This window comes from Hevea brasiliensis, chromosome 9 (genome assembly GCF_030052815.1).
Source record: "Hevea brasiliensis isolate MT/VB/25A 57/8 chromosome 9, ASM3005281v1, whole genome shotgun sequence".
Classification (NCBI taxonomy): domain Eukaryota; kingdom Viridiplantae; phylum Streptophyta; class Magnoliopsida; order Malpighiales; family Euphorbiaceae; genus Hevea; species Hevea brasiliensis.
Window position 1 is genome coordinate 25,816,472 of NC_079501.1, and position 20,347 is coordinate 25,836,818.

Below are 20,347 nucleotides of genomic sequence, written 5' to 3' on the forward strand. Positions count from 1 at the left end.
ATCCAATTTCAGCCTACTAAGATTATCTGCAACTACATTTTCAGCTCCCTTCTTATCTCTAATCTCCAAATCAAACTCTTGTAGCATCAGAATCCACCTAATGAGCCTAGGTTTAGCCTCCTTTTTACGGAGTAAATACCTGATGGCTGCATGATCTGAAAATATAACCACCTTTGAGTCAATAATGTAAGGTCTGAACTTTTCCAATGCAAAGACAATTGCTAAAAATTCCTTTTCAGTTGTTGCATAATTTGTTTGAGCCTCATCCAGTGTTCTACTAGCATAATAAATAGCATAAGCCTTTTTGTCCTTTCTTTGACCAAGAACAGCTCCAATTGCATAGTTGCTAGCATCACACATAATTTCAAAAGGTAGACTCCAATCAGGTGGTTGCATGATTGGTGCAGTGATAAGAGCTTGCTTCAACCTGCAAAAGGCATCCAAACACTCTTGGTCAAATACAAATGGTGTGTCATTACTTAACAAATTAGACAAAGGTTTGGCTATTTTAGAAAAATCATTGATAAAGCGTCTGTAGAACCCGGCATGTCCTAGAAAACTTCGAATTCCCTTGACATTGGTAGGAGGAGCCATCTTCTCTATCACTTCAACCTTGGCTTTATCAACCTCTATTCCTCTGTTAGACACCAAATGTCCAAGCACTATCCCTTCTTGAACCATGAAATGACACTTTTCCCAGTTTAACACAAGGTCAGTATCCGCACATCTCTACAAAACTTTAGAAAGGTTAGCCAAGCATATGTCAAATGAAGATCCATAAACAGAAAAATCATCCATAAAAACCTCCATTATATCTTCAATGAAATCTGAGAAGATTGCCATTATGCACCTTTGAAAAGTGGCTGGTGCATTACACAACCCAAATGGCATCCTCCTATAAGCAAAGGTTCCATATGGACAAGTGAAAGTGGTTTTCTCTTGATCATTTGGATGGATGGGGATTTGAAAAAAACCTAAGTATCCATCTAAATAGCAAAAATAAGAATGCCTAGCTAGTCTTTCTAACATCTGATCAATGAAGGGAAGTGGAAAATGATCTTTCCTAGTGGCAACATTTAATTTTCTGTAATCTATGCACATTCGCCAACTAGTCACTGTTCTTGTGGGAATTAATTCATTATTTTCATTTTTTACCACTGTCATTCCACCCTTTTTTGGGACAACATGTACTGGGCTCACCCAAGTACTGTCCGAGATAGGATATATGATCCCTGCATCAAGCAACTTCAAAATTTTCTTTTTAACAACTTTTTTCATATTTGGGTTCAACCTTCTCTGATGTTCAATAGATGGCTTACAATTTTCTTCCAAAATAATTCTGTGCATGCAAAAGTGTGGGCTTATTCCCTTAATGTCATCTATGGTGTATCCTAAAACTTTTCTGAATTGCCTCAACACTCTTAACAACTTATCAGCCTCTAAAGTACTCAAGTTTGCATTTACAATTACTGGATAAGTGTTATTAGTGCCAAGAAATTCATACCTGAGCTGAGAAGGAAGTTGCTTAAGTTCTACCTTAGGTGCATCTTCTTCCTTGAAAGATGGTTGCTTAGATTCTGCTATTTCCTTTTGTGTGAGTTGAAAAATTGGAGCAGAAATGAATGGTGGACTACCCTCTAGATGTTGAGCATATGCAGCCACATGAGGGTTGTCATAGTCTATGCCTCCTCTATGAACCAAACAATTTTCAAGTGGATCTTCTGGATATTTCTTTCTGAAGTGTTCTTCAACCAGCTCATCAATAATATCAACTCTTAAGCAAGTATCAGCTTCAGAATGATGCTTCTTCATAGTGTTATTAATATTGAAAACCAATTGATCTTCACCAACTCTAAGAGTCAATTTTTCTCCCTTAACATCAATCAATGCTCCTGCTATAGCTAGAAAGGGTCTTCCCAAGATAATTGGAATATTAGAATCCTCTTCTATGTCTAAGATGACAAAGTCAACAGGTATATAGAACTTCCCAACCTTAAGAGGCACATTCTCCAAAATCCCTTCAGGATATTTAATTGATCTGTCAGCTAACTGAAGAGAAATGTGGGTTGGTTTTAGATCTCCCATATTGAGCTTCTCATAAATGGAAAGGGGCATGAGGCTAACACTAGCCCCTAAATCACATAAAGCTTTTGTAGAACATGATTCCCCAATATGGCATGGAATTGAAAAACTCCCTGGATCCTTGAGCTTTGGAGGAAGTTTCCTTTGGAGGATAGCACTACATTCTTCTGTCAAAGCTACAGTTTCATGGTCTTCAATTCTCCTCTTATTTGAGAGAATTTCTTTTAAGAATTTTGCATAAGAGGGCATTTGTGAAAGAGCATCAACAAAAGGCACATTTATGTAAAGCTTCTTCAAGACCTCTAAGAACTTCCCAAATTGCTTATCAAGCTTGGCTTTGTGAAATCTCTGTGGAAAGGAAAGCTGTGGCTTATAAGGCTCTGGAGGTATGTATTTCTCTTCTTTCTCTTCAACATCCTCTTTACCTTTTTCTGCACTCTCTTGTTTTTCACTCTCATCAGTTTCTTTCTCATTTTCTCTCTTTTCAATATTTTCACTTTTCTCATTTTTTTCACTCTTCTCATTATTTACAACTTTCCCACTTCTTAAAGTAATAGCTTGACACTGCTCTCTTGGATTTTCTGGTTGACTTGGAAGTTTTCCAAAAGAGTTGGTACTTGAGGAAGATGCTTGTTGCGCAATCTGATTTTCCAGCATTCTGTTATGTGTTTGCATCTGTTCTAGCCTTGCTTTCATCTCTCTCATCTCCTCATCATGCTTAGTTTGGTTAGCAAGAATCTATTGCAATAAAGCTTCTGTGGTGGGACTTTGTTCTTGCTGTTTTGGTGGAGGGTTCATATTTTTCTGTTGAAAATTAGGCAATGGTTGCCTATTTTGCTGATATAGAATTGCTTGTTGCTGTTGTGGTTGAAAATTCTGATTTGGAACTTGACTTTGCTGATTTCCCCATGAAAAGTTGGGATGATTCCTCCAAGTTGGATTATAGGTTTGAGAGTAAGGATTCCCCATTTGCTTGTTTCCATAATTACCAACATATGCAGCTTGCTCTCCATAGTCTACTCCACAGCTGGTAGTTCCCTCTGCATAAGCCACTTGTTGTGAACTTCCAGATGATGATGATGAACTAACCAACATACTCAAATCTTCCATCTTCTTAGCCAAAACATTTGTAAGTGCATCAAACTTTGCATTAATCATGTTGAATGGATCAAGGTCATACATTCCAGCAGCTTGCCTCTTTTGAGTTGGAGCTGGTCCTCTTGGACTACTCCAAAGATGAGTATTCTTTGCAATTTTCTCCAATAGCTCATAAGCTTCATCTTCATGCTTCATAATAAATTCTCCTCCTGTTTGAGCATTAATAATCCCTCTAATTGCAGGAATGACATTTGTGTAAAAATTTTGATTTATCATCCATTTCGGAATGGCATGATGTGGGCATTGTCTCTCTAATTCCTTCCATCTCATCCATGATTCATAAAGAGTTTCATCTTCTCTTGGTCTGAAAGCTGTCATTTGATTCCTCAGTTCTTGAGTTTTTCCAGGTGGAAAATATTGTGCAAGAAATGCATCAGTGAGTTGCTCCCAATTTGTGATGGAGTTGTGAGGTAAAGAATCAAGCCAATCCAATGCTCTATCTTTCAAAGAGAATGGGAATAGCTTCAATCTTGCTGCATCATCAGACACTCCAGGTTGTTTTTGCATGTCACAGATCATAGCAAACTTCTTCAGATGTGTGTGTGGATTTTCGGAAGGATGTCCTCCAAATTGAGAATTTTGAATCATTTGAAGAACTCCAAAATCCATCTTGTAGCTATTTGCATCAATTCTTGGTCTTGCTATGCTTTCTCTCAAATCATCAAAACGAGGAAAAGCATGATCCATCATACTTCCCCTAGGCACATTAGCATTTATAATCTCTTCACCTTGGGCTGCATTTTCATTATTTCGATCATTTCCAGCATTACCACCAATTCTAATTCTTTCATCAGCCATGACTTCTTCTAGTTCAGTTTCTCTCAGAGCTTCTTTTCTTTTTCTGGTTTCTTTCTTGTTGGCTTTACAAAATTTCTCAATTTCAGGATTGAACAATAAGGATGTGTCACTTGTGCTTCTAGCTCTTCTCATAAAAAATTAAAAGTACCTGAAAAAGAACAAACAAACACAAAAATGAAAAGATAACAAAGATAAAACTAAAAACGACTAAAATAATCAAGAATTCAATCTTAAACAAACAACTTCCCGGCAACGGCGCCAAAAACTTGATGTGGCCCAACCGCAAGTGCACGGGTCATACAAGTAATATAGAAAAGATATCGTTCCCACGAAGAGTTGTGTTAATGATTGAATTTTTGATATAAAAGTTGACTAAATTGGACTAATTTTGAAATTAAAGCAATAAATTGATGGGTATTGGAGTATGAAATCTATATATGCAAAATTAATAATCTATCCAACAATGTATCAATTAAACTAAAATCGCATCAATTTAAAATAAGCAAGTGAAATATGGCAAAATTTAAAATGGCAAGCAATTAAATTTGATTAGAAATTAACAATTATAAAAAGGCGATTTCGGAGTTCGGGATTTCATATTCGAGCTATTTTGGGATTTTTAAATTGGTTATCCAATCTCGTGGAACTTACGGGTTTTAAGGAGATTAATTCTTAAATCATTTGAATACCCTTTCGAGTGGGACAAAGAGTGCCTTAATCAATCTAATCCTACTTTCGTGGAGTTAGAGTTAATTAAGACCCATTAGGTTCTTTAATTAATCTGTGAATCCTCTTAATCCTTAGCCTATTTCTAGGTCTAAGTTAATTAAGTCCAATTCCTTGATTATCTATCACAGGGCCTTCTCCTTTCGGTGCCTCAACCATGGATTAAGAACATCACTTAATGGGATCCTACACTAAGCATGTCATTAAGCACACAAAAAATGAATAAAACTCATTATGACCACAAAATATGGATTACCCAATCAAAATCCACAAAATATCTCAAATATTACAACCCTTACTCCAGAATCAAATTAAAACTACTCATTACCCATAATGTTTACAAGATATCTTGAGTTTAAATGGAAATAAAGCTTTAATCTAAGCTAAGAAACAAAAAGCTCAACACTAGAAATGTAGGAAAAATGTAAGAAAAGAAAGAAATCTCCAAATCTAATTGGAAATGGTGTGGAAGGTGAATGTGACCCTTCAGCTGCTGCCTCTCCTCTCCCTTTCCTTTTTCTGCTCTGTTCCCCCCCATTTCTAAAATGGAAAATGGGACCATTTATAGCATTTTCTGATATGGAGCCCTAAAATGGTATGTTCTAGGAGGAATTTTCTGAGGGAATCTTCTGCCAGCTCATTAATGAAACCTTTGTGGGACTGCATAAGTGGACTGCATAAGTTATGCAGTCCCTTATGCGCTTAAGCTGGTTCACTTATGCGAAACTGCATGACTTGGTGCATAGGTTATGCACAATTCCGTGAGAGTGCATAAGGGAGACGTGAATGTGCATAAGCTATGCAGTCTCCTTATGCACATTTCGGTAGGTGCTGGAACAGTGTTTCTTCTCCACATGCGGATCTGCATAGCTTATGCGGCAAATTATGCGCAATTTGTGTCAATGCATATTTCAGCTTGAAAACTTGTTTTTGACATCTTTGGCTGTAGAAGTCACTCCTCAATGGTAAAATTTCTTTTCAGTCCTTCAAAAACACCATTTTTCCTACAAAATAAAGTAAAAATTACAAATTAATCCAAAATTGACAATTATAAAAAACTAACTAAATAACTAATGAAATTGGCTAAAAATGACTAATAATAAAATAAAATGGCTATGAAATTAGACCTAAATGACTATGCAAAATGTATGCATCAGATATCCATATATTTGAGCTAGCTAGCCTTGTGATGTGATTTCTCTTTAGCCTCTGGCTATTGAGATTCTATTTGTTTCGAATGGTATGATCTAACTGTGGGTTTTATGAAACTTGTTTTGATACTTCGAGATGAACTTGGTTTGCATTAAAATTTCATAATTCATGTTTTGTGTTTAATGCTTATGTTTAGTCAAATTTTTGAATAAATGTGATTTATATTTTGCATAAAGATTATTTTAGTATGTTGTGCACCACTGAGTCCTAGTACTCAGCGATAGCTTCTATTGCTGTCGCAGATACAGAGACTAGAGGAGCAGCAGAATGAGCTGCTGAGGTGTGAGGAGCTATCAGCTTAAAGTTATCGGGTATAATTTATACCCTAATTGTAAATATCTCTTTTGATGTATGTATTGCATATAAATGTATGGACATGTAAATGGGTCTTGAGCAGCTTGTACAAAATTCGTATGAAGTCTGTAATAAAGTTTAGTTTGTAATTCTTTTGATGTAAATTTTGTAAGGATGTATATAAATTTTTTTGTCTCTAATGAAATATGAGTGAAATGTATTGCTAGTATTTTGAGGATTATTAAATTTTGAACTTGAGAAATTGATTGAAATGATTGTGGAGTTGTTGAAATGGATTGAGTTTGATTGTGAAATTGAAGTAGTAGTTGAGAAAAATTTTTAGAAGTGCTTTTTACAGGTATTTGAAGAACTAGTTTCTCAAAATACAGACAGAACTCTGTCAAAATTTTTATAAAATTTGCGAAAAAATAAAATGGACCAAAAATATTAACTAGTTTTAATTTTAACTAAATGTTTTAAATACTTATTAGAAAATGCTCATCACTTGTCAAAAGTAAGAAAATTGTTTTAAAATCCCTTATAGGGTACTTAATGAGTTATCGGTAGGTGAAGTTCGGTAGTTCATTAGGTATTCTACGGGATCATGTTATGCCTTACAGAGGGGTAAGGTGTGACACTTTTACACTTCTTATCATATCAACTATTCAAACATCCTTATGGAACCATTTTTCATCATTTAAAAAAAGCAAACCTCACAAGATTCATGGCTGCCAGAATTAGGGTTCTTCAATTCCTTTTATTTTGTTTTCATTTTCATGGAATACTCACTCATCTCATCATTCTTACAAGATTTAAAGAAGAGAGAGAGTGGTATTTTTGCACTTACCTTGTGGCTCAACTTGAAAACTTCAATTTATCTTCTTCAAATGGGTATCTAAAGCTTCCTTATAGAGTGGGGAGAATTATTTGTGAAGAGAGCTATGAGTTTTGTTGGGTAAATGAAAAGGAAATCAAGCTTTAAACTTGATAACAATGGTGGCGAGGGAGAGACCAAGGGAGACGGTGTCACACCTTACCCCTTTGTAAGGTATAAAATGATCCCGTAGAATACCTAATGAACTACCACACTTCACCTACCGATAACTCATTAAGTACCCTACAAGGGATTTTAAAGCAATTTTCTTACTTTTGTTAAGTGGTGAGCATTTTCTAGTAGGTATTTAAAACATATGATTAAAAGTAATTCTAGTTAATATTTTTAGTCCATTTTATTTTTCCGCAAATTTTATAAAAATTTTGACAGAGTTCCCTTTGTATTTTGAGAAAACAGTTCTTCAAATACCTGTAAAAAGCACTTCTAAAAATTTTTCTCAACAACTGCTTCAATTTCATACTCAATCTCAATCAATTTCTCAACACATTTATCAACTTTCAAATTTACTATCCAATGATCATCAAAATACTAACAATCCATTTCATTCAAATTAAATAAAATAGTTCCATTCATATTTCATTAGAAACAAAACAATTTAGATACATTATTACAAAATTTACATTAAGAGAATTTCAAACTACAATATATATTACAACTTTATACAATTTTTATACAAACTGCTCAAGACCCATTTTTACATGTCCATACATTTATGTGCAATATATACATCAAAAGAAATATTTACAGTTAGGGTATAAATTATACCCGAAGACTTTAAGCTGATAGCTCCTCACACCTCAGCAGCTCAGTCTGCTGCTCCTCTAGTCTCTGTATCTGCGACAGCAATAGAAGCTATCGCTGAGTACTAGGACTCAGTGATGCACAACATACTAAAATAATCTTTATGCAAAACTTAAATCACATTTATTCAAAAATTTGGCTGAACATGAGAATTAAGTACAAATCATGCATTGTGAGATTTTAAATGCAAACCAAGTTCATTTCAAAGTATCAAAACACATTTCATAAAACCCACAGTTAGATCATGCCATTCGAAACAAATAGAATCTCAATAGCCAGAGGCTAAAGAGAAATCACATCACAAGGCTAGCTAGCTCAAATATATGGATATCCATTCACATCCTCTTCTACTGGCACACCTCAACACTTCTCCAGAGAAGGAATCGAAATTCGAAACTAATTACCTCCACTAGTCGTGCTAGTGAGGTGTTCAAATATATGGTCATGACACTGTGGTTTCAAAACTTATCTTAACAATTTGCTAAACATTTTCATTTCAAATATGTACAATAACTTTCACAATTTAAATCAAACATCATAAGAAAGCCATAATTCAATATTTCACATTATTCAAAACAGTATGTAGAAGATAATTATAAAAAGTATAAGTTGTGCACAAACCTCAAACGAGTCGCCTCTTGGCCTTGACTCGGTTCCTCGGGTTCTTTCTCGGTATTCCTTTCAACTGAAACACACAATTTTACAGTGTTTCAGTACCATAATTTAACATAAATTCAAAAATAAATTTAACTTCACTTTTACCTAGCTCTAACGTACTAAATTCGACGTTCTTGAAATTTTGTGTTTTGGGTTACTATTCACTGCACTATTCAAGTCAAATTATTGACTTTCTAAGGCTTAATAGGTATGGGAATTACAACTTTACTCACATATCATATTTTGGTCACCAAACTTATTGGTTTTGGTCATTTGTTCAAAACTTAGGTCTTTTAGGCAAAATTACCAAATTTTCAGTTTTGGTGTCCCTACTTGTACTATTTCATTGGTCAGTTTACTGTTGGAATTTGACAAAAATTTCTTCATAGAAAATGTTCCTTATTGTCTTAAGTTTATTCTCCTTTTTGAATCACCCCAATTGGAGTTTTGTAGCTCAAGTTATAAGCAAATTACTATTACTGTTCATGCTGCAGAATTTGATTCTGCAGATTTGTTGATCCAACTTCATTCTGTAATTTGATCACGTTAAGTCCATAATTTGGTCTAATTTTCTTCATATGAAATGTTCTACTATGTCTTAGGTTTCCATGGGTTCAAGAATCGCCTAAATCGGAGTTTTCTAGAGAGAGTTATAGCCATTGCAACTTTACTGTTCATATGGCAATCTGCAGTTCTGCAGATTCAGGTCACCAACTTTGCTCAGTAATTTGATTGGGTTAATGGCATAATTTGGGTTGGTGTTCTCCATGAAAGTTTTAGATCTATATCTCATCTAACCCCTGATAAAATTTCAGGTCATTTTGACCTGCCTAGCTCGAGTTATGACCAAATGAACAAACACTGTTCATTTGGTCAATTTGTGCAGAGGCAGCCTGCGATTTTCCGACTTTGGCCACTTTGTTCACTAGGTTTTAGTCACTTTTTGGGCAGGCTTCCTAAATGAAAATTGTGTCATTTTATGTCTATTTTCATCCCAAATTGGTCTCATATCAATTAGACTTATAAAATTTCATTTTTGGTCCTTCAAAGCTGACTTGGTCATGCTGCCAGCAGCATGACCACACTCCCTCCAAATTTAACTTTAATTCCAATCACTCCAACACAACTCATTTGGTCATAAATGACCATTTTTAACTTTACAATAGGTCCATGTAACACCCTAGGCAAATCCCACATCGGCAAAACACGGGAGAGATGCTGGGTTTATAAGTTGGTGGTTCGTAACCCCTAGTGACGCGTTTTAAAACCGTGAGGGCTTCGGCTCAGAGCGGACAATATCACTAGTGGGCCGGGCCATTACATTTGTGGTATCAGAGCTGCTCCGCGTGCAACCTTGAACGATGGTGGGGCAAACCTCAGCGAGGACGCTGAGTCCCATAAGGGGGGTGGATTGTAACACCCTAGGCAAATCCCACATCGGCAAAACACGGGAGAGATGCTGGGTTTATAAGTTGGTGGTTCGTAACCCCTAGTGACGCGTTTTAAAACCGTGAGGGCTTCGGCTCAGAGCGGACAATATCACTAGTGGACCGGGCCATTACAGTCCAAGACACCATTTACTCATTTCTTACATTTTTGGTTCATAAACCCTAAGTCCCAAGACCCTAACTTTGTCCAATCTTCACAATTCATGTAATCTAATTATACAATCACATATATAACATCTATTCACCAATATTTCATGTTTAACCTAACTAAATACCATTAAAACCTTAGGGTTCTATGGCTGACACATTCTTTCTTCCCTTATTTAAGCGTGATTTCCTTTATTTCAAATGCAATTTCATCACACATAAACTCAAATTCATGAATTCCATAAGAATCCAAACTTGAAATTGCACTTACCTCAATTTGTAGATTTCCTAATTCTTCACTTCTCCAAGTTTTCTTTTCCTTCTTGCTCCCAAAGTGTTTATCTAGGTCTAGGGATAAGATTTAATGTTGGGATTTAGAGGATTTATGGAAAGGAACCAAAGAATTCCAAGCTTTTCTTGTTTAAAAATGGTGGAACAAAATAAGAAGAAAGGGAGAGGAGAGAGCTACGGGAATAAGCAAAAGAAGAAGTGAAAAAAAATCTTTTTGAATTTTTGTTTTTATGCCCATAATTGACTTGGTCAAAAAAGGTTGGAAAATTAAAATTAATTTTGACATCTTATATGATGTCATCATCATGATGTAATAAGTATCATTTTTATTCTTTTTCTTTTTCTTTTTCTTTAATTCTTCAATAGTTCTTTAATTTAATTTTTGATCCCGAAATTTTCTTTTCTTCGATTTTATTTGACAGTTAGGTCAGGAGTCAGCTCTCGGGATCCATTGACCAAATTGCCCCTCGCCAGTTCATCCCTGTTTGCAAATAATTCAATATTTCTTTCGGCTCCCTGACATAATTATTTGACTGACTTAACAGTCCTTTTTCGTGATTTTCTCTTTTCCACTGTGTTTATAATGGTCCTAAGGACCGCAGCGTCACATTTTACGGTTCGAAATTTGAGTTTAAAATGACTTCGTAGTCGTTCCCGAGAAGGTCACCTATCGCTGTGACTCTCGGCTCGTTTAACCTCTTATGTTCTGTTTTTCTTATTTATACTTAACTAATTGAACATTACTAATTATTTGTGTTTATGGCTTCTCTAATTGACTTAAGTGTGGTTCTAATCCCCTTAATTATCCAGACCGACACCGATCACCGAAACAGTGAAATATACCAAGCTATGCAATTAGGGGTGTTACAGACATAAGGAGAGAGAGAGAAGAGGAAGAAGAATATGGTTGGTGGGGTTTTGTCTCTTGTGGGTATTTATATAAATACATTTATGTGTACTTAATTTTTTTTTTAATTTCATAAGCCTTTTTTTTCTTTTCTTTTCTTTTCCAATTCATTTCATAAATTTTTAATTTATGTTAATTATTTTATTCTCTCAAATTTTAATTTGGCATTTAGGTCAAAATTCACCTCTGGGGGTGAAATGACCAATATTCCTTTCGGGGTGCATATCTGGTTATTTTTATTATTTTTGTATTAATTAATAAATTCTCTAAATTTTATTTTATTTTCTCTAACTTTTCTTTAACATCTTTAATGTCATTTTTATCTAAATAAACCTTAAAATTGGGTCCCAAAATTATTTCCTATATTTATTAAATTTTTCTTTACATTTATTTCATTAATTTAAGTCTCTTCACTATAGTTTAAGTGTAGTTTTAGACATTCTGACTGTCCGAACAGACATTAGTCTCTGGAACAATAGAATGTACGGACTACCTACCAAGAGGGCGTTACAATTCTTCCCCTCTAAATAGAAATTTTGTCCTTGAAATTTACTTGATGTGAAGAGCTGAGGGAACTGTTGCCTCATCGTCTCCTCGCTCTCCTATGTAGCTTCTTCCATTTTGTGGCGTCTCCACAAGACTTTCACTAATGTGATCCTCTTGTTTCTGAGTTCTTTCACTTCTCTTGCCAAGATTATGACTGGTTCTTCTTCATATGTCAAATCAGGTTCTACAATTATCTCCTCTGCTGAAATGACATGTGAAGGATCTGATCTGTATCTCTTGAGTATCGACACATGGAATACATTGTGAATCCTATTCAGTTCAGGGGGTAAAGCTAGCCTGTAGGCTTCTAGACCGACACGTTCAATGACATCATATGGAACAATAAACCTAGGGCTTAACTTACTCTTCTTACCAAATCTTAGCACTTTCTTCCAAGGTGATACCTTGAGAAACACCTTATCGCCAATCTCATACTCTATATCCTTTTTCCTCAGGTCGGCATATGACTTCTGTCTGTCTGAGGCGGCTTTCAAATTGTCTCTGATGAGTTTCACTTTTTCTTCAGTCTGTCTCACTAAGTCTGAGCCCACTACTTTCTCTTCCCCCATTTCTGTCCAACCAAAGGGAGTCCTACATCTTCTCCCGTACAATATTTCATATGTAGCCATTTTTTTTATGCTGGCTTGGTAGCTGTTGTTGTAAGCGAATTCTACCAAAGGAAGATTATTCTCCTAATTCCCTTCAAAATTGATGACATAGCTTCTTAATATATTTTTCCAATATATATCATATAATTCATGTCATATCATTACTATCATGTCTTTAACATCTATAACAATTTTAATAAGTTCTAAGGGTTACCTATATCACCCTTTTGGACTGTCCATTCGTCTGGGGATGAAAAGCCATACTCAAGTGCAGTTGAGTGCCCAATGATCCCTATAACTTCTGTAGAAAAAATTCTCAGGTCTAGGTTAGTTATGAGCGATATCGACACTCCATGTAACCGTACTATCTCAACTATGTAGATCTCTGCTAATCCTTAGTCTGTCTTATTAAATCTAGCTCTATAATCTTATCCCTATCTCGATTTACTATAGGAAATACATAGCTCTATACAATTGTCCCAAGTTGGTACTGTAATCTGCAGCTTACAGCACAAATATTGAGAATATTGCATAGTTACCACGGTATATCCCAATAGATCAAGTTTTTCCTACACTTATCCTCAATCAGTTCTGTACTCATCCTCTTTCATCTCATATACAGTCTCTTTCTTATTTCCATCCATTATCTTTAACACGATCCTTTTCGGTTGATAATCTGCAATCACCTGGTGACTTAAAGGGTTGGTGACAAGTATGTCACCTTCTGACCCATCTATCGGTATCCTCTTTCAATAGGAGGTACAATGCATATATAGGGGTGAACATAATTAGGGTCTATCAATACATATTTAAAGGTGTTATAATTAGAAAATGTACCTCTTACAACGTCTACCAGGTCTGGCTCCTCTCAAGCCATAGCATACACGCGGGGTGCTACTTCAGCCTCGGGCTGTTCTATAGTCTCAGAAGCTCTTTGTGATGTACCAGCTATCTCTGGTCTCATCGGTCTTCTACCCTTCTGTACTATCGGGGCAGACCTTTGAGTTTGTGGTGGAGCTGTAGGAGCACTCCTCCTTGGGTAATCTCTCAAAAAATGCTCTGTGGACCCACATCTGAAACATCCACCAGTTAGCAATCTACACTTTCCTCTGTGGTTCTTCCCACAATGTGTACAAACTGGTATCGGGGTTGATCTCCGTGCTATAAGACCCGCATAATTGCCAACTGATACACCCGTCTGACCTCCTCTCCTCGGGGCAAATCGAAACCTCTGCCTCTGTTCTCTGCTCTGAATCTGACCCAGAGACCCCCTGGGTCTCTTGCTCTCTGTAGCAGCTGCGCTAGACTGGCTAGGTCCAGACCCTCTCTTACGCTGTCTGTCCCTCCTGAACTGTTCATCATTTCTAACTCTCTCTATTGGGGTCCTATATACTGGCTGGGGAGGTAGTGGCATAGCTCCGGTGACGTGACGGAGCAATTGAGTCATCTGCTCTAAGAAGGACGGCTATGTCCTTACTAAAGTACCCAATGATGATTCTACTCCACTGCTACTACGCCTTTAACTAGACATAGGTGCAGGTGCATGACTCTCTAACTTTTCCTCTATCGGTTTTGGAGACCTGTGCTCTGACGGATCGGACGCCATCGATCCTATAAAACAGAAAAAAAAAAACATATCTGCATTAGTGTCACCTCGACTCTATCTAAAGGCCCATGCATGTGATGCAACTATTTCTTTCTATCTATCTAGGTCTAGGACCACCTAAATCTCTGCTCTGATACTACTAAATGTGACCCCCCTCACCCGTCTACAGTGTAGCCGAGCGAGGAGTGCTACATTCGGTGCCGGAGTATCCTATCTTGTCTTATCATATTCATTGTAAATTTTTAATATCATTTAAAAACAGGTATTTTATGTGTAATTTTTTTTTATAATAATTTATTTATGTGGATACCCGGGCAGAGCCTCCTCTATTTAATTGGCATCTGGCAAGTTCCACTAGTTACCTGTTAACAACAATTTCATATCTCTACATGTCATATCATGTCATTTCTGCTCATACAATTTCAAGTTCATTCATTCATCTAGAAATTCATATGCAGAAATTCATAACTTTATTTACAATCTAAAATATGTAATTACAATTTTTATTTGCATCACAAACTAGTAATTACATAATGATTATACACAATGAACTAAAATACTAGTCTATACATGGGTCCTACCAAAATACAAAAGATTGATGAGGTGACTCTGAACTATATGCAGATCTGGTCAACTGCGGTCAGAACACTACTGTGGCAGCTGCTGTTGTGGCGATTGCTGATCTCCAGTACCTACGCGACAGAAAATCCAACGCACTAAGCAATTTGCTTAGTGATGTATAATCTTAAAGCAGAATAACTAAATAATTTAAAATGACGATAATATGTGTAATTTCATAATTCTAGGTCAATGGCATATTTTATAACACTTTGGAATCAATATATTTATCAGGATCTTATCTATGCATATATTTCATTTTCAGTCTCCTTAAACTCGTATCATTGAATTTGTCATCAATTTTAAGACATTTATAAATTTCCTACACTTTGGGAACAATTAAATTTAACGGTATCTTTTATGTTCATTTCTTATACAGTCTAAGTCATTGATAACTTTTCTATACTTTGAAAATAAATTAATTATCAATATATTTTCTAGGTATAAATTTCATTATCTGACTTTTTAAACTCATATTAGAGTCTTTAGAATCGTATCAGTGTATTTTATGTCATATCGGTGTATTTCATGTCATATTTGTATATTTGTGCCCAAGTAACCTATAACAAACTATAATGCTGGATACACGGGAGTATACAGGTTAGACAGCTATATGTCTACCTTGTATACATCTGTCAGGCACGAGGCCAGCTATTAGGCATGAGGCCTGCTGTCAGGCACGAGACCTACTGTTAGGCTTGTAAAGCCAGAAATAAGGTTAGGCACAATGGCCAATGGGTAGGCATATAACCTATAGAACAATCATATCAGACATATATTGTCAGTTCATGATTTGCTCTGTAAGCAGTACTGCTATCTGTGGTCCCTAATTGGTATACCAATCGATCTAACTATATACATATAAGCCTAGGCATACTTTGGGCAAATTAGTACTATTAAGCACTTATAGTTTTATTATTTCATGCTATGTACTATTAAGGGTTCATAACGTATTTTTATTTCACTTCATGTACTACCTATGCTTTATACCATTTCCATGTTATTATAATGGGAACATAGGTCCCAAGCACTTATTCGTATAACTTATGTATTTATCACTCTCATTATTTTATGTCAAGTACTATACATATTTATAGTATTGTTATTTCATATATGATGGAAACATAGTTTCCAACTGCATTTTCCTATGACTTATGTGTTTAGCAAACCATTTAGATAAATTTGCATTTTATGTATCAACTAATTTCATGTCACCTTGTAGTGGGAAAGTAGGTCCTACATACCTATTTCATGTAATTTAGCATGTAAAGACTTATTAGGGATAAGTTCTCACTAAAAACAATTTAATTCAAGAACCTTTCTTTAGGTTCAGTTTCACTGTTTTGACTTTACATATCACGTTGAGCAATTACACATTATTACTTATTTTTTTGAAATGTACATATCACTTTATAGTGAGAAAATAGGTCCCACATCCCCTTTCATGTGGTTTAGTGTTTAATGGCTTGTTAGGGTTAAATTCCTACCATAATATAATTTATCTCATGGACCTTTCTTTGGTTTCAATTTTTGTGTCTTACTTTTACCTATCCATATGATCAGTTTGTAGCCACTGTTTGGCCACACTTCCTTCAAAGAAATTGTTCCTCTATGTCTTATCTTTATTTTCCTTTTGAATCATGTCAATTTAAGTTTTAGAACTCAAGTTATGGTCGGATAACCATAACTGACTCATTCCCAGATTCTGGTTCCTTAACTAGGCAGCTTTTGGACTTAAACTTTACCTAATTAATGAAACAGGTTGCAGTCACTTTTGGGCATGGTGATCTTCATAAAAATTGTTGCCCTATTTCTTATGATCATTGAGAAATTTGTATCACAATTTTTCAAGTTTTTTGGAATTATTTATGGCCAATTAATTGACCTGGGTTCATGTACCCTGTGCTAATAGGGGATTAGTTCAGGACAGTGACTGCAGGTCACTTTTTGAGATTCTTAAATTCATAATTTGAGGAAGGTTCCTAAAACAAAGTTGTAGCCCTATTTCTTAGATTTCTGAAAAGGTATGGCTCATCTCAATTGGATTTTTCTAATGGGAGTTATGACTAAAAGACTGTTTTGGGGTCAAGTGAAGTTTGGTCAGATTGCAGGTTTTGATGCAGTGACTTATTCTAACTTTTTGACCTAGTTTTCTTATTTTCTGGGTTTTGGTCAAAACGCCAATTTTGCAGGTCTATGTCTTGTGGACATTTTACCACTGGTTTCATTACATTTGAGTTCTTGTAGGCCAAGTTATGGTCATTTTGCCAAAACTGGTCAGTGAGGTTAGGTCCAGCAATTTCTGGGTAACCTAATTCTGGGCAGTTTTGTGACCCAAATTGGGCCAGCAATTTGGTTTAGTTTTTGGCATTTCTGGGTTCAGTGGTTTTCATGAAAATTGTAGCCCTATATCTAAGTTTTCTAATGGTATCAAATTCAGGTCATTTGGACCAGTGTGGAGGGAGTTATGACCAAATAGTTATTTTCTGGGTTTGGTGCAGGGTAATCCGGATTTGGGTAGTATTTAGGTCTAGTTTTGGACAGAATTTAGGTATAGTTTTTTCATGGAAAATGGGCTATTTTGGGTCTAGTTTTACCTTCAATTTGCCTCATACCAATTGGAGTCACTCATGTTGGACTCATTGAGTCCCAAAACCTGCAGAAAACAAGCACTCCCAATTTCAATTTCCTCCATCTTCCTTACTTCAATTGGCATGCATAGCGCTTCTATAAGCAACAATCTCAACTCAACCAAGTCAATTTCAAGCATTTACATAAAGTCCCCACATCATATACATAAACCCTAATTTCAATCACCCAATTTACACAAACTCAACTCTTTTACACTTCTTATCATATCAACTATTCAAACATCCTTATGGAACCATTTTTCATCATTTAAAAATAATAAACCTCACAAGATTCATGGCTGCCAAAATTAGGATTCTTCAATTCCTTTTTATTTGTTTTCATTTTCATGGAATACTCACTCATCTCATCATTCTTACAAGATTTAAAGAAGAGAGGGAGTGGTATTTTTGCACTTATCTTGTGACTCAACTTGCAAACTTCAATTTCTCTTCTTCAAATGGGTATCTAAAGCTTCCTTATGGAGTGGGGAGAATTGTTTGTGAAGAGAGCTATGGGTTTTGTTGGGTAAATGAAAAGGAAATCAAGCTTTGTGGGGAGGGAGAGACCAAGGGAGACGGCAAGGAGAGAGAGAGAAGAGGAAGAAGAAGATGGTTGGTGGGGTTTTGTCTCTTGTGGGTATTTATATATATACATTTATGTGTACTTAAATTTTTTTTTTTAAATTTCATAAACCTTTTTTTTTCTTTTCTTTTCTTTTGTTTTCTCATTTTCCAATTCATTTCATAAAATTTTAATTTATGTTAATTATTTTATTCTCTTAATTTTTAATTTGACATTTAGGTCAAAATTTACCTCTGGGGGGTGAAATGACCAAAATGCCTTTCGGGGTGCATATCGGGTTATTTTTATTATTTTTGTATCAATTAATAAATTCTCTAAATTTTATTTTATTTTCTCTAACTTTTCTTTAATATCTTTAATGTCATTTTTACCTAAATAAACCTTAAAATTGGGTCTCAAAACTATTTCCTATATTTATTAAATTTTTCTTTACATTTATTTCATTAATTTAGGTCTCTTCACTATAGTTTAAGTGTAGTTTTAGACATTCTGACTGTCCGAACAGACATTAGTCACTGGAACAGTAGAATGTACGGACTACCTATGGTGAGGGCATTACATATATTGCCATGAAGCTCTCGTCGTGTAGAGCATGCTGACACTTTAGGAATTCTCATGGGGTTCTCGATTTAGGAGAAATTTAGCCCAAAAGTCGAAATGGGCTAAAACTTCTCGGACAAAAATTAGCCAATCCGCTTATTGAAAATTGATGATCTTAGTGTTTATGAAAAACTCTTGAGGTGTAGATGAATTTTGGAACAAGAACCCTGTCCAATTGGTGTTCGGATTGACTGGATTTTGGCCTGAAAAGTGGAAGGTCACGCACTGCGCGTAGGAAGGTTCAAACGCATTTTTTTGGCATTTTTTATGGCGGTCGGAGGCGAGGGAGGGTCCAAGCTGGTCGCCGGTGAGTGGGGGAGGGAAGGGAGTGGCTGGCCAGGGCGAGGGAAGAAGGAGGAGAGAGAAAACGAGAGAGAGAGGGAGAGTGTCGGAGTGCACAGGGGGCGAAAAAAGAAAAAGAAAAAGAAAAGGAAAAGGAAAAGGAAAAGTGCCGGTCCGATTCGATCGGTCCGATCTGGTTCGGTCTGATTTCTGCCGGTTCGATTCATAATACTCAAAATTGAATTTTTACTATGCCTTGAGACAAAAAATAAGGCCAAAAAATTCTAAAAATATTTCAGAAAACTCAAAAAAAATTGTGGAGTCCAAATATATTTTTAAATTTATCACTTAGTCTTTAAATTAATTTCTAAAAATTAATGAAATTTATTATTTTAAGAAAATCAAACCAGATTTTTAAAATTCAGAAAATTTCAAATAAATTTCCATAATATTTTAATAAAATATTAATATTTACATATAAAATAATTATTTAAAAATTAAGGATATTACAGTCATGACCTCGATCGTTTAGTTAATAAGATAAGCTTAGCAAATTATGTTTACAGATGAGGATTGTATTATTGAATCGTTTGTGCAATGCTCAGTGCATCTAAAACAAAACATAATTAATTTTATTCTCTCATATAATTTAAAATTAATCTCCAAAATTAAATTAAACCAATCCCATGAGCAATGGCAAAACATGATACTTAAATAGGGGAAGACTTGTCTTATCGATTAATCGAAGAAAACTATGGATAATGATATTGCCTGAGGTTCTCGGGTTAGTGATTTTTCAGAATATTGTCTGTAACAAGAGAAAAGAGATGAGGTTGGTGGCCTGGATTAAGCCACTTCGACGCTCAAGTTAGTAAATGCCAGAAAGAACAAATACTAACAAATAATAGAAAAAGAACAGAATGGCGTACCTTGATAATATGTTGATTTGTATTTATAGGGTTGAGCATGATGCCTTTTCTACTCTATTCAGAACTTGCCAACTCATATCCAATCATCCTTTTCTGTTTGTTGCGGAAACATTACTAATAGCATGGCGATATTCCTGGTAGGACTTTAGCACATCTTACCCACATGCATCTAGTCCTCAATCGAACATCCTCTCATTCAAGCGTCCTATGTTTCATCCAAACTTCTAGCTCCTCAACTGAACATGCTATGTTCTTATCCGAGCATGCTATGTCTTGTCCGAATACCTTATGCTCTATTCAAGCATATCATGCTTCGTTCAAGCACCCTACACTTTATCCAAGCATAATATGTTCTAACCAGACACTTTATGCTTTACTCTGACTCGGATGAAAGATCTGAATCCCCTTCTATTTGGATCTGATTCTTGTCCGTACTATATTAGATAAAATTAATTGTTTACATGTTTCTTTCATAAGATAGATTTACATATATGATCAATAAGGTCGACAAAGATCAACAGATTGGTCA

The 20,347-nt window shown here is 35.4% G+C and overlaps 1 non-coding gene across 1 annotated transcript; it reads left to right on the top strand.

The window, feature by feature from the left end:
* The first annotated feature begins 3,466 nt into the window (after positions 1–3,466).
* On the top strand, positions 3,467–3,573 carry LOC131183516 (small nucleolar RNA R71). The gene has a single exon (XR_009151567.1). It is a non-coding gene; the product is annotated as a small nucleolar RNA R71 (small nucleolar RNA).
* Positions 3,574–20,347: the final 16,774 nt, after the last annotated feature.